The sequence below is a fragment of the Ursus maritimus genome, unplaced genomic scaffold, assembly GCF_017311325.1.
Source record: "Ursus maritimus isolate PB19 unplaced genomic scaffold, ASM1731132v1 scaffold_21, whole genome shotgun sequence".
Lineage (NCBI taxonomy): Eukaryota > Metazoa > Chordata > Mammalia > Carnivora > Ursidae > Ursus > Ursus maritimus.
Window position 1 is genome coordinate 2,918,476 of NW_024424564.1, and position 14,416 is coordinate 2,932,891.

The window sequence follows — 14,416 nt, forward strand, 5'->3', positions numbered from 1 at the left end:
AGTGCCCAGCATAATGCCTGGAAAAAGACATTTGTTAGATAAACAAAAAATCATGAGAAAAACTCCATGTAATTTCAATTTTCATTACTAAACATACTTTCTTTTAAAGTACCAAGATATTTAGATCAAGATATTTAGATTTTATGTGGGAACATAAATTTAATCCCTCATTTTGAAAATGTCCATGTTTATTGATTAAGAATGTGACAACAATATATTTTCTTCTGATTTATGTTTTTCATTGAGCAGGCATATGTAGTGTGGCTATCTAGTTCTTTTCTTGTGAGCTACTTGGAATGTAACCACTGTCTCTAATATCACTTTGATGTCGAAAGGAAACTTATTGAATCAGGCATCATGCTAAGTGCTTTTGCATATTTAAATCTATTCCGTCCTCACAATAGTTATGTAGGATTGATACTTTTAATTATCATTTTACAGAAAAAGAAATTAAGGATCAGAGAGGTTAAGCGGCTTGCCAGGGTCACATAGCTAGTTCATAAAATTATCAGGAAGATCTGTATAACTCTAAAGCCCATGCTTCCTTTATTGTTTGAACTGACTTATAAATAAATATTTTGAGACCAAGAAAGGAAGACTTCCTAATTAGGTTCTGTTTTGGATTAGTGAAATCAACCTTCTGACGAAACCAACAATACAAGCTAGACAGATTGGTTAATAATTGAACTAAAACTTTTGTTCACCAAATTGACCATCCCTTTGCGCTGACAAAATCAAATATAATTTTGGCATAGACGTAGCTACAGGCTGTGTTTAACCATATACGTCAAACCGCTACAAGCTTACTCATCAATTAAAACCAAAAATTCAAACTTGATGATGTGGAAGGTCAAAGGCTGGGGCCAAGACTGGTGGGCGGGTGTCAGAGGGACTCTCTAGGATCCACAGACACTGGAGCATTGCCCCTGTTAAATATTACCCAATGATGGCCCTGAGTATTAGGGGCTAGGAAATTTGTCGAAAAATATAGAACTCTTATGAAGACAATCTAGTCACTCCAGCTGAATTGCATCATTTCTGGAGAAGGGCAGAATGTCTGACAGACCAGCAACCAGACAGTGGCTCTCACCTCATGGTATGTTCAAAGTGCTGCCTGTCAGTTTTCACATGGACAGCAAAATATCTTTCTGTTTCTGCATGCAGTCTAAATTCTAGTACTTTAAAAGCAAAAAGTGAAAACACAGGTGAAATCGGCAGGAAAAACGACATTTTTTGGCTGGGACTGCATGATACATAATGTTAAATAATCAAATTGATTGGATTTTTCAATTTGTAGTCCGTTATTTTGGCTTCGTGCGCTCACGGTTCTAGGCAGAATGGATTTGATTAGAGAAAACAGCTTACAAAGATTCATCTCTTATTTGGGCCTCATGTACCCAGGAACATTTTTGAATGGCCAAGCTAAGACTTTATTTACATACTTATATAATTTTCTTTCATCTTGGGATTTCAAAGAGCTTTATAATGTTGCTTTTTGAGTTGATTAAGCCTCACAACTTCACTAAACACTGTAGTGCAATATTACAGATGAACCAGGGGAAGAAGCTGGATTTCAGTTTCTTGTATGGATTTTCTTTGTGCTTGAAACTAGCTAATAAAGACAGAGCGATGCTACATATAAAGGTTTCTTTTTTAAATGAAATTTTCATTCTGGAATAATTTTTGATTTACAGAACAGTTGCAAAGGTGGTCCTGAATTTCCCTATCCTTTACTCAGTTTCTCCAGATGTTGACACCTTATAGAACTGTGCCACACTTGTCAAAACTAAGAAACTAACATTGGTATAATACTACCAACTAACTTATAGACTTTTTTTGGATTTCACAAACTTTTCCATTAATGTCCTTTTTGTGTCCCAGGGTTGAATCTGGGACACCACACTGCATTTACTTGTCATGTATTAGTCTCCCCTGATCTGTGGCAATTTCTCAGACTTGCCCTGTTTTCATGACCTTGCCAGTTTTGAAGAATTCTAGTCAGGTATTCTGAAAAGTGTCCCTCAACGTTTTTCTCGTGGTCGGGCTGGGCTTATGGGTTTTTGTGAAAAATACCACAGACATGAAATGTCCTTCTCATCATATTATCACATTATGTCAGGGAACACGTGATATCAATGTGACTTATCACAGGTGAGGTTAACCTTGATCATTTGGTTAAGATGTGTTTCCCACACTTCCCTACTGTAAAGTTACTATTTTTCCCCTTGTAAGAGAGTCACTAAATTCAAAATCCAGCCACTCTCAAATGGGAGGGAAGTTTAAATAGTAGAGGGAGAGTATCTACATGTTATTTGGAATTCTTGCATAAGAAGGATCTGTCCCTTCTTCCCCTTTTATTTATTTACTCTATCATTATTTATAACAGTATGGGCTCATATTTATTTTATGCTTTGGGTTATAATACAATATCACATTATTTTATTGCTCAAATTGTTTTATATTTGACTATTGGGAGCTCTTTCAGATTGGCTCTTATATAAAGGCTTGTTCCTAAATTATTCTTTAGGAAAGAATATTCTTCAGTATATTTTTATTCAGCCATATATTCCACCAATATTTTGGAGATTTTTACAATATCAAATGTATTATGACAAGAAAATATTAACCCATATTTATTGAAGTACCATTTGCCAGGTGCTTGTAGACATTATCCGTTTAATCTTTAAATCAGTCCTAGGAGATATTGTTACTCTCCTTTAAGCGATGAGATAGCTCTAGTTTAGAAAATTTAACTTAGGTTCCTCAAATTAGTAAGTAGCAGAGAATTGCAGAAGTGTTATATCCTTTGTAGATGATAACTGGCATGTGTAATGGGAGGCAGTATTTTTCCAAAACTTTAAGGATATGATAATTACCAGCAAATACAGTGGGAAAGCATATCTTGGCATCAGACAAATCTAGATCTTTTCAGTTGCCAAGAATTTCCAATCTGCCATCCAACACGCATGCACACACACGCACGCACACACACGCGCACGCACATGCACACACACGCGCGCGCGCACACACGCACACACACACACGGACATTTCCTGGTATACTTACCTAGCATCCAGTTACATCAGCTACAAAAAAAAAAATAGATTACACATATCCGTTTCGTTTACAGTTTAGTAAATCTGTGGTAAACTTTAGTAGGGATTTTTGTCTCCTTCCCCTAGTTTTTTTTTTTTTTTTTTTTTTTAAAGATTTTATTTATTTATGTGACAGAGAGACAGCCAGTGAGAGAGGGAACACAGCAGGGGAGTGAGAGAGGAAGAAGCAGGCTCCCAGCGGAGGAGCCCGATGTGGGACTCGATCCCGGAACGCCGGGATCACGCCCTGAGCCGAAGGCAGACGCTTTAACGACTGCGCTACCCAGGCGCCCCTCCTTCCCCTAGTTTTGTTTGGTACTCCTATTTTCTAATGTTTTAGCAGCTAGTTTTCAAATTCAGTTTACTAGAGGGCACTGTGATTTGTCAGCATCCCCTTCTCTATTTCTAAGAATGGTCTGTGTCCATACTAGGCATTGAACACTGATGCATAACTCATGGGTTTCTCGAGGGGAATTAGATAATATTCAATTTGCCATCTCTGTTAACACACCACCCCTACCACACACATACACACACACACACACACACACACGCACAATTGTAATTGGAGCCACTTTCTGATAATAGCAGATGGCAGAGTTATGGAGGGAAGGTCAAACTCTAGAAATAAGAATTGGTTGTCAAAGGTTTTATGCACAAATGAGGGATGCTACATTAATGTTTCCTTTGTCCTGGAATATGTAAATGAGAAAACTGGTTTACATTAAAGCAAGAGGAATTTCAGTTGGCAGTACATAAAGAAGAATCTCTTACAAAACAGGGAAACTGAATGTAAAGCCCTCATAGTAGAAAATAAACTAGTCTTCATGAGTTGCCATCCAGAACATCATTTTTTAAGGATTGCCAAACTCAAATAGATATGTGTGGCCACCTACTAATATGTCAGACCCTTTCTGGGAATTTTGGAAATAAGATGAAAAATGACTTTGCTCTTAAGGAGATATGAAAATTGTTACTGGAACAGAATACAGAAAATCGACACATACAGAAAATCGATACATATATGTACAAAATTTTAACCTGATTCTGAATATATAATATATATCTCAATCAGCATGAGCCCATGGTTAGTAGTCAGTAATCATAAATAAAGTAACTAAAGTAAGACAAACACGTCTAATGTCTTAATTTCAAAGCACCCTAGGTATTTAAGTGCCTATTGACATAACACTTTTGAAAACTGGCCACTGATTCAGAGGACTGGGATTGAGTGGGTGTTGGGTTTCTGTGTGGCATGGGGACCAAAGGACAGAGAACTGATACCCAGCTACCAATTCTCTACTTTCCATCGGTAAGAGAAATATACACTGACACACTTCTGGCACACTGAATGTCACTATTGACAGAAAGTGTGCCATTAGCAATAGGCTTGTACATTAAAAAAAAACACATTTTTTAAAGACTCATGGCACTTCTCTGTATGTTTCTGGGTTTGTATGGGATTCTTGTCACTAGTAAAGATGTCCAGTTACCTGCAAATGGGGAATTCAGTAAGTTGGCTTCTTGAAGACCTTTTACATTCTCTGATTTTAGAATTTAAAATTCATTTTCATTCCATTTCTATCCTGTTTTTAAATTGTGCAACACATTATGATTGGGAATTTAAGATAAAAGTTTAGAAAATGGCTTTTCATTAGTGATTTACAATGAAGAGTAGTGATTTACAATAAAGAGGCGAGGTAGACAGGTATGTAATAAAATACAATATCATGTAGAAGGAAAGTGTGATTTGGAGAGCAAATACACATCCTATTTGGTAGAAATGTGGTAGAGAAAGACACTAGAGGATGCTCTTCCAAAAAGAAGTATTTGGGATTGCATTGTGGAGACCAAATTTCTCTGCTGCCAGAGTTGTCAACCTCATGTTTAGTTCCCGGGTAGAACCCATAAGTAGTTCAATCGTTCGCTGATTATGTGGGATAGAACATTTCTTCAGAAGAGAAAACTGGTTGAATTATCTGATTTTGCTTAATCCTGTAATCTCCTGGATTTCTTCCAGAAACAGAATTAGATGGCATATTTGCAGACATGCTTATTCTTGCTGCCTTGTTTCCTATTTACCTTTTCCAAGCTGAAAGTATATTCAATTAAGCTATGTTACACCATTGAATCATTGGCAGTTAGGTCTTGGATGGTGCGTAGTTTGTTTTAACAACCAGTTTTTGAGGCCAGGGCATTATACCAGGCCAGCACAGACATGCTTCTCATTAGCCCATCTATTTTAAAGGGGAACACACTGTATGCTGAGCTAACTGGATTGCTACTCACTGAAGTTTGTAGCAAAATCATCTGAAAATGGCCTCAAGGGATCTCACTTCAGATTTTATTAAAGTTCATCAACTATATATTTTGCAGATACATAAAAATAGATTAGCAATCATAAAAGAATGACTCATGTTTATTACCTTGAAGAGTAATTGCATAAGACTAAAAAAAAATGGAACATTGCTTAAGCTTAATGAAGTTGAAGAGAACTACTTCCTCTGTCAAGCACAGCAAAAATAGTTTTTTTGGAGAGAATGCCACATTATATCTATCAGCTGAGCTGTTATCATATAAAATTTCATTGATGATTTTAAGATCATGAGAGTCAATATGAATCCAGAAAAAAATGATCATGTTACATAACTTTTGTCCTGTGTGGCTAAAACCACTTGCTGTATGTTAATTGTCTCACGGAAAATGCCCAAGTATTTATGGACAACAAAGTCCAATCCGTAGGAAAACAAAACAGCGCAAACCTCTTCATGTCTGTGTGTAGTTATTATATGTAGAATTGTGTCCTCTCCCCAAATTCATATGTTGATGTCTTCGCCCCCAGTACCTCAGAATATGACTGTATTTGGAGATAGGGTCTTTACAGAGATAATTAAAATGAAGGCCTTAGGGTGGGCCCAAAGGAACATGACTGACCCTAATCGAGTAAGAAGTGGGAATTTGGACATAGATACATACTGAGGGAGACTATACGAAGACATAAGAGAAAAGCTGGCCACCTGAAAGCCAAGGAGAGAATCCTGGCACACGTCTTTCCCCTCAAAGCCCTAGAAGAAACCAACCTGGCTGGCTTCTTAACCTCAGATCCAGCCTCCACAACGGTGAGTGATAGATTTCTGTTGTTGGAGCCCCCCAGTTTGTGCCACTTTGTTACAGCAGACCTAGTGAATGAGTAAAATAGGAATACCTGGAAATTAAGTCCATTCACCAATCACGTGCTCCCTGTCTTTCGAAAGCATGTTCCGGCGCTGTTCACTGCTAATGTTTGCAGGGCCAGAGGAAGGAGAACATATGGAGGCCTATATATCACTTAAGAAAGATAAAACACTGATTAATTGATCAAATCATTCCCTTTTAGCATGAATAAAATAGATTGTTGCATGATAAAGTATTGTTTCCCGGTAATTTAAATATTTAACAATTATAAATCCAGCAAACTGTCAAATGCAAGTGTTTTATCCTTTTGCATTGACACAGCTTTCTAATGATAACAATTAAAAAATATGTTTCAGCTATGGTTTTAATATAATTGGAAGGAACTAAAATGTCAGACAAATGAATTTAATTATTGTGCAGATATGGATGCTCTGTTGATGAACTGGCAAAGTTTGGGGTAATAAAATAAAAGCATATGAAATTTGTAAGTTATACATTTATTGAATCAATTTTATTTTTATCTTCATTTCAGCATAACCGCTAATTATTTAACTGTAATCAAGACTTTTTTCTGATTTATGTTCTATTATAATTTTAACTTGCACAGAATTTGAATATATCTTCATTGCAATAGAAATGAAATAAAGTAATTATTTTAAAAGTGTATACAATTTGAGTACATTATCATCAGAAATTTAAATAGAATGCAAAAAATTAAAATTATTTTCATAGTTTTCTTCTAAAATATGCAATATTATCTAACAAAATTAAAATGTAGGCTTCGAGTTAAAACTAGTAAAAATAAAAAATCAGATCTTAATTATTTACATAAGAGTATTATTTTAAATATTTAGCTAATTAAATATTAAAAAATAAAACTATTCACAGTTCTCATGTTCAGTGTTCATGTACTGAACAAAGTAAAGAGAATCATACTTGATGCGTGTCAGATTTTGACATCTATAGATACATAATAGATATATATACCAGTTTGAGTAATATTAATAGTTTAATACTGCAAAATGTTCCTCGGCTGCCAAGTGAACCTTTGGTGAATACTGTACTAGTTCACACACATTTTGGGTCCCAAGTTGGATCCACGAATTAAAGCATGAAAAGAGAAACAAGTAAATGGACACTCAGCACTACCTGGGAAACAATACTTAAGCAACAGTGTGTTTCATTCATGCTATTTGGGAGGAAATATTTGGCAAATGAATGAGTCTCTTTCTTACTTGTTTGCAACACTTGTACTCTTGCTGTACTCAGAACCACTGCTGTCAACCCACATACTTATGGCATTCCTCTATAGATGCCTTTCCTAAGGGTGTACAACAGTACGTGAGGAGAAGTGGTTCCCGGGGGGCTTGATTTCTGTTAGTTGCAGAGTGGGTGTATAGGCTTACGGGTTGGGCTCCGATAGTGCTAACTGCCAGACCTCAAGTTACAGAGGTGCTCACGTATTCTGTAATAAACATATTTTTGCACGTGTGTCTGGATGCGTGGCCATATTTTTGTTTGTTATATGTGAGGCTTTCTGGAGAGTGAGGACTAGCGTTGGGATCCCTCCAGAATTCACGTCCACCTAGAATGTCATTATGTGACATTTTTTGGAAGTAGGGTATTTGCAAATGTAATTAGAAATCATTCTGAATTTAGGATAGACCTTAAATCTACTTTATAAGGACAGTGGAGGACATAGACACACATACTCAGGGAAGAAGTCCATGTGAAGACAGAGAGATTGGAGTTATGTTGCCAAAAGTCAAGGGATGCCTAGGACTATTACAAGCTGGAAGAAGCAAGAAAGGATTCTTCTCTAGAGCCATCGGAAGGAACATGGCCCTGCTGACACCTTGATTTTAGACTTCCAGCATCCAGAATGTGAGGGAATAAATTACTGTTGTTTTCAGCTACCTAGTTGTGGTATTGTGCTACAGAAGTCCTAGGAAATTAATATAGAGTGATACTGGTTACAATGACTCTCCTCTGGACATTGACTCCTGTCTTTCTATAATCAGTAAGAATAACCCAAAAAATCTTTTCTCTTCATGTACTCTAGTAATTTTTATATCAGCCTGATGGAATCTCATTATAGATCATTTGACTTAATTAAATTTGACTTTTCAAAAAAGAAAGAAAGAAGGGGAAAATGGTAATTTCAACAATGTTGACGAGTGGTATATGTTCACCGCTCACTATGTATGTATCTCATTCGGAGTGAACTTCAAAATTGAAATACGAATCTTTGGCTTTCTCTCAGTCTACTTTCTTTATGTTGCTTACAGTGGCAGCTCCTTTTTTCTTTCCTTTCTTTTCTTTTTTCTCTTCTCTTCTCTTCTCTTCTCTTCTCTCTCTCTCTCTCTCTTTTTTTTATAAGAGATTTTATTTATTTATTTGACACAGAGAGAGAGAGTGTGTGCAAGCAGGGGCAGAGGGAGAGGGAGAAGCAGATTCCCCGCTGAGCAGGGAGCCTGATGCGGGACTCAATCCCAGGACCCTGGGATCATGACCTGAGCTGAAGGCAGACGCTTAATAGACCCTGATCAAATGGAACCTACTATTCTTTTTTTTTTAACCTTTTATATATATTTTTTTACAATATTTACAAATTATACTTTCTTTAGAACTATTTAGTATCACAAGACCTGTTCTAATTAATAATAGCAATAAAAAAAGAAAATCATGTGATTTTTTTTTTGGTGTGTAACATCATATTAGTTTCAGGTGTATGACATAATACTGCGCCCTATGTATACACTACAAAGTGGTCACCGTAAGAAGTCTAGTTACCGTTCTTCATCATACAATGACCCCTTTACCTATTTCACCCATCTCTAACCTCTGGTAATCACTAATCTCACCAAACTGTTCTCTGTGAGTTTTCTTTTTTATTTCTCTTCTTTACTTTGTTGTTGTTGTTTTTAGATTCCACATATAAGTGAGATCATATGGGGTTTCTAGTCTCTGTCTGACTTACTTCACTTAGCGTTATACTTTCAAGATCATCATGTGGTCACAAATGGGAAGATTTTCTTCTTTGAAATGGCCGAGTAGTATTTCTGTGTGTGTGTGTACATATATACACCACATCTTCTTTATCCATTAATCCATTGATGGACTCTTAGGTTGTTTCTATATCTTGGCTACTGTAAATAATGCTATAATGAATATAGAGGTGCATATAACTTTTCAAATTAAAGCTTTAATTTTCTTCAGAAAAATATCCAAAAGTGGAATAGTTGGATCACATGATAATTCTATTTTAAATTTTTTGAGGAACCTCCATATTGTTTTTTTTTTAGTGGTTGCATCAATTTGCATTCCCAGCAACAGTGCATGAGGGTTCCCTTCCCCTTTCTCCATACCTTTTCCAACAATTATTTCTTGTCTTTTTGATAGTAGCCATTCTAATCAGTGTAAGGTGGTATCTCATTGTGGTTTTGTTTTGTATTCCTGATAATGATGTTGAACATCTTTTTCTGTGCTTGTTGGCCATGCATGTGTTTCATTTGGAAAATTATCTATGTAGATCCTCTCTCCATTTATTAATTGGGTTGTTTGGATTTTTTGCTATTGAGTTGAGTCTTTTATATATCTTGGGTATTAACCACTTATTGGATATATGATTTACAAATATTTTCTCCCACTCAGTAGGTTGCCTTTTGACTCTGCTAATGATTTTCTTTGCCATGCAGAGACTTTTCAGTTTATAGTATTTCTATTTGTTTAATTTTGCTTTTGTTGCCTTTGATTTTGGAGTCAGATTAAAAAATTCAGCACCAAGACCAATGACAATGAGCTTACTGCCTGTGTTTTCTTGTAGGAGTTTTATAGTTTCAGATCTCACATTCAAGTCTTCAATCCATTTGGAGTTAATTTTTATGTATTGTGTAAGACAGTGGTGCAGTTTCCTTCTTTTATCTATGTCCAGTTTTTTCTGTTGTTATTATTTTGTTTTTACTCAAGAGATTGTCCTTTCCTGATTGTATATTCTTGGCTCCTTTGTCATAAGTTAATTCAGCATGTATGTGTGTTTGTTTCTGGTCTCCCTATTCTATTCCACTGAGCTATGTGTCTGTTTTTATGCTGATACCATACTGTTTGCATTACTATATCTTTGTAATATAGTTCAAAATCAGGGTGTGTGATACTTCCAGCTTTGTTCTTCTTTCTCAAGATTGCTTTAGCTCTCTTCAGGGTTTTTTTGTTTGTTTGGTTAGTTTTGGGTTTTTTTTTTTGTTTGTTTGTTTTTGTTTTTTGGTTCCATACAAATTTTGGAATTATTTGTTCTAGTTCTGTGAAAAATGTCATTGAAATTTTAATAGAGATTGTATTGACTCTGTAGATTGCTTTGGGTAGTAAGAACATTTCAACAATATTAATTTGTCCAATCTATGAGCATGGAATATCTTTCCATTTATTTGTGTCTTCTTCAGTTTCTTTCATCAATATCTTAGAGCTTTCAGTGTGCAGGTCTTTCTCATCCTTGGCTAAATTTATTCTTAGGTATTTTATTCTTTTTGATGCAGTTGTAAATGGGATTTTTTTCTTAATTTCTCTTTCTGATAGTTTGTTGTTATTGTGTAGGAATGCAACAGATTTTTGTATATTGACTTAATATCCTGCAACTCTATTGTTATTAGTTCTAACATTTTTTTCTGGCATCTTTAGGGTTTTTATATATAGTATTGTGTCATCTGTAAATACTGACAGTTTTACTTCCTTCCTATTTGGATGACTTTATTATTCTTCTTGCCTAATTGCTATGGCTAGGATATCCAATCATATTTTGAATAAAAGTGAATCCTTGACTTGTTCCTGATTTTTAAGGAAAAACTCCATTCTTTTTTTTACCATCAAGTCTGATGTTAGCTGTGGGTTTGTCATATATGGCCTTTATTATATTGAAGTACCTTCCCTCTACCACCACTTTGTTGAGAGTTTTTATCATAAATAGATGGTGATTTTTGTCAAATGCTTTTTCTGCATCTATTAAGATGATCTATCGAGATGAATTTTATCCCTCATTTTGTTAATGTGGTATATCATTTGATTGATTTGGAGATGTAGAATCATCTTTGCATTTCTGGAATAAATCCCGCTTGATCAGTGTGTATGATCCTTTTAATATACAGTTAAATTTGGTTTACTAATATTTTGTTGAGAACTTTTGCATCTGTATTCGTAAGGGATATTGTCTTGTAATTTTCCTTTTTTTGTTGCCTTTGTCTTGTTTTGGTATCAGGGTAGTGCTGCCCTCATAAAATAAGTTTGGAAGCCTTCCTTCTTTTTCAACTTTTTTGGAAGAGTTTGAGAAGGATATGTATTAAATCTTTGAATGTTTGGTATAATTCACCAGTGAATTAGTCCTGGACTTCCATTTGTTGTTAGTTTTTTGATCACTCATTCAATCCCCTTGCTAGTGATCTATTTATATTTTCTATTTCTCCCTAATTCAGTCTTGGAAGAGTGCATGTTTCTAGGAATGTGTTCATTTCTACTAGGTTGTCAATTTGGGGTGTAAAATTTTTCAAGAAGTCTTATGATCCTTTGTATTTCTGTGGTATCCATTGTAGTTTCTCCTTTTTCATCTTTGATTTTGTTTAAGCTATTTCTCTCTCTCTCAGTTTTTTAGTGAGTCTATCTAAAGGTTTGTCCATTTTGTTTATCTTTTAAAAGAACCAGGTCTTAGTTTCATCTTCTCAATTTTTTTTAAGTTTCTATTTCATTTGTTTCTGCTCTGATCTTTTTTCTTTAAAGAACTACTTCTTTAAAAAAAAGATTTTATTTATTTATTTGAGAGAGAGAGGATGAGGGCGGTGGGGGGAGGGGCAGAGGGAGAGGAAGAGGCAAGTTCACTGCTTAGCAAGGAGCCTGACATGGGTCTCAATTCTAGGACCCTGGGACCATGACCTGAGCTGAAGGCAGACCCTTAACTGACTGAGCCACCCAGGTGCCCCTCTGCTCTGATCTTTATTATTTCCCTCTTTCTACTAACTTTGGGCTATGTTTGTTCTTGTTTCTCTAGTGCTTTTAGGTCTAGAGTTAGACTGTTTATTTGAGATTTTCCTTATTTCTTGAGGTAGGCTTGTATCACTATGCACTTCCCTCTTACAACTGCTTTTGCTGCATCCCATTGATTTTGGAATATTGTACTTAATTTTAACCTGTCTCAAAGCATTTTTTGATTTTCCCCTTTCTTGGCCTATTTGTTGTTTACTAGCGTGTTGTGGAATCTACAAATATTTGTGATTTTTACAGTTTTCTTCTTATACTTGATTTCTTGTTTCATACCAATGTGGTTAGATACGATCATGTGATCTTGATATGATTTCAGTCTTCTTAAATTTATTGAGGCTTGTTTTGTGGTCTAGTAGGTGACCTATCCTGGAGAATGTTCCATGTATACTTGAAAGGAATGTATATTCTGTTTTGGGATGCAATGTTCTATATATATACTTCTGTTTGGGTATTTTCTTAGCTCTTTATTGAAGTTCTCATTGTATCCATCCATTCTTCTCCCAAGTTCAGTGAGCATCTTCATGACCATTACTTTGAACTCTTTATCAGGTAAATTACTTAACTTTTTTTGATTAAGGTATGTTTCTGGGGTCTTATGTTCTTCTATTTGAAACATATTTCTCTGTTTCCTCATTTTCTTTGTCTCCCTGTGTTTCTTTCTATATATTCAGCAAAATAACCGCCTATCCCAGTGTTGAAGGAATGGCCTTGTGTTGGTGAGGAATCTTATCGTACAACTTTGCCCTAGCTCTTGGTTGTCTCTCAAACCTTTGTGATTGTCTAAGCAGTCTCATTTATTCTTAATAGGTCCTAGTTGAGGTCGTTCCAAGCTCTGTGAGTGTTCCAAAGGGAGGAATTTCAGTCAGCACCTAGATTCAGGCTTATTAGAAGCCAGACCCTCAAGCAACAGCCTTTAAAGTATGCAAATATAAACAGTCCTGTGGGACCACCGTGGCAACTCATGCTGGCCTCCAGACCAGGCAGTTTAGAGGTGTCTCCTTGGCAACATTTGCAAATACTGGGGCTCCAGATAGATGTATATGGTACTTTCTGGGAGGTACCAGTAAACTGTAACAAGGCCAATAGAGAATGCAGAGATAGCATGCCCCAGCCTACATTCCCTGAAAGCTCTTCCATAGCCTCTAGATGTGTGGTTAACATGAAGCCTGCCCCTCAGGCTGAAACTCCAAGAGAAGTAAATAGGCCTTTCCCACAGGAAGTCTGGAGTTGTGTTTCAGTCTGCTATCTGCTGTCTGTGCCATGCCCTGGAGGTGGTAGCCTGCCAAGAAATGTCTCTCTGATCGTTTCAGTCCGAGGGGCCCAGAAAGGCAGGCTCTCCTGGCCACTAGGGCCAGATGCTTAAGGGACATCCCCTGTGTGGACCATGGGCACCAGTTTGACAGGTCTTGACAGGGTTGTGGGGGTCTGGGGCAAGGGCAGTTTTGCTCTTTGTGGTGGGGCTACAGGAGAGCTTGGAGCAAGGATAAGCCCACCAGCTGCAGTGGGGCCACAGGAGTGTGCAGAGCAGGGCAAGCCTGTCTGTCTGTCACAGGACTGTGGGAAATCCTAAGGGCTGGGCAAACTTGCCTGCCTCAGTGGGGCTGCTGGTGGTGGTGGGAGAGGGCACGGCAGACCAACTGGCTCAGTAGCAAGAAGGAGTGAGAGTATAAAATGGTACCTGTTAGCACCTTTATCCCTGGAGAAAGTCCTGACACACCCCTGTGTCTCCAGTAAATGCTTTAAGATTAATTAATCTCCTTCAGGTATGGTCTGTGTGACTATTTCAAACTGCTGCTTTTGTGCTGGGTTCCCAGGGTAAGTCTGCATGCGAGCCCTTTAAGAGCAGACCTTCTGTTCCCCACACCTTTCTGGTTCTCCTGGACATAAGCCAGTTTTTGAAACCAGACACCTTAGGGGCTGCTCTCTGTCAGGCAGGTCCCAAGGATTGGGGTTCCTGATGTGGGGCACAAGCCCCTCACTTCTTGGGGATGCATTTTTTATTTATGAGATTCCTTCTGATTGTGGTCCGCTGCTCTGTGGGTGGGGTTTGGGGTGAGACCACACCTCTGCATCTCTTACGTCTTGATGTGGTCCTTTTCCCATTGTTGTGGAGAAGCTGTTCA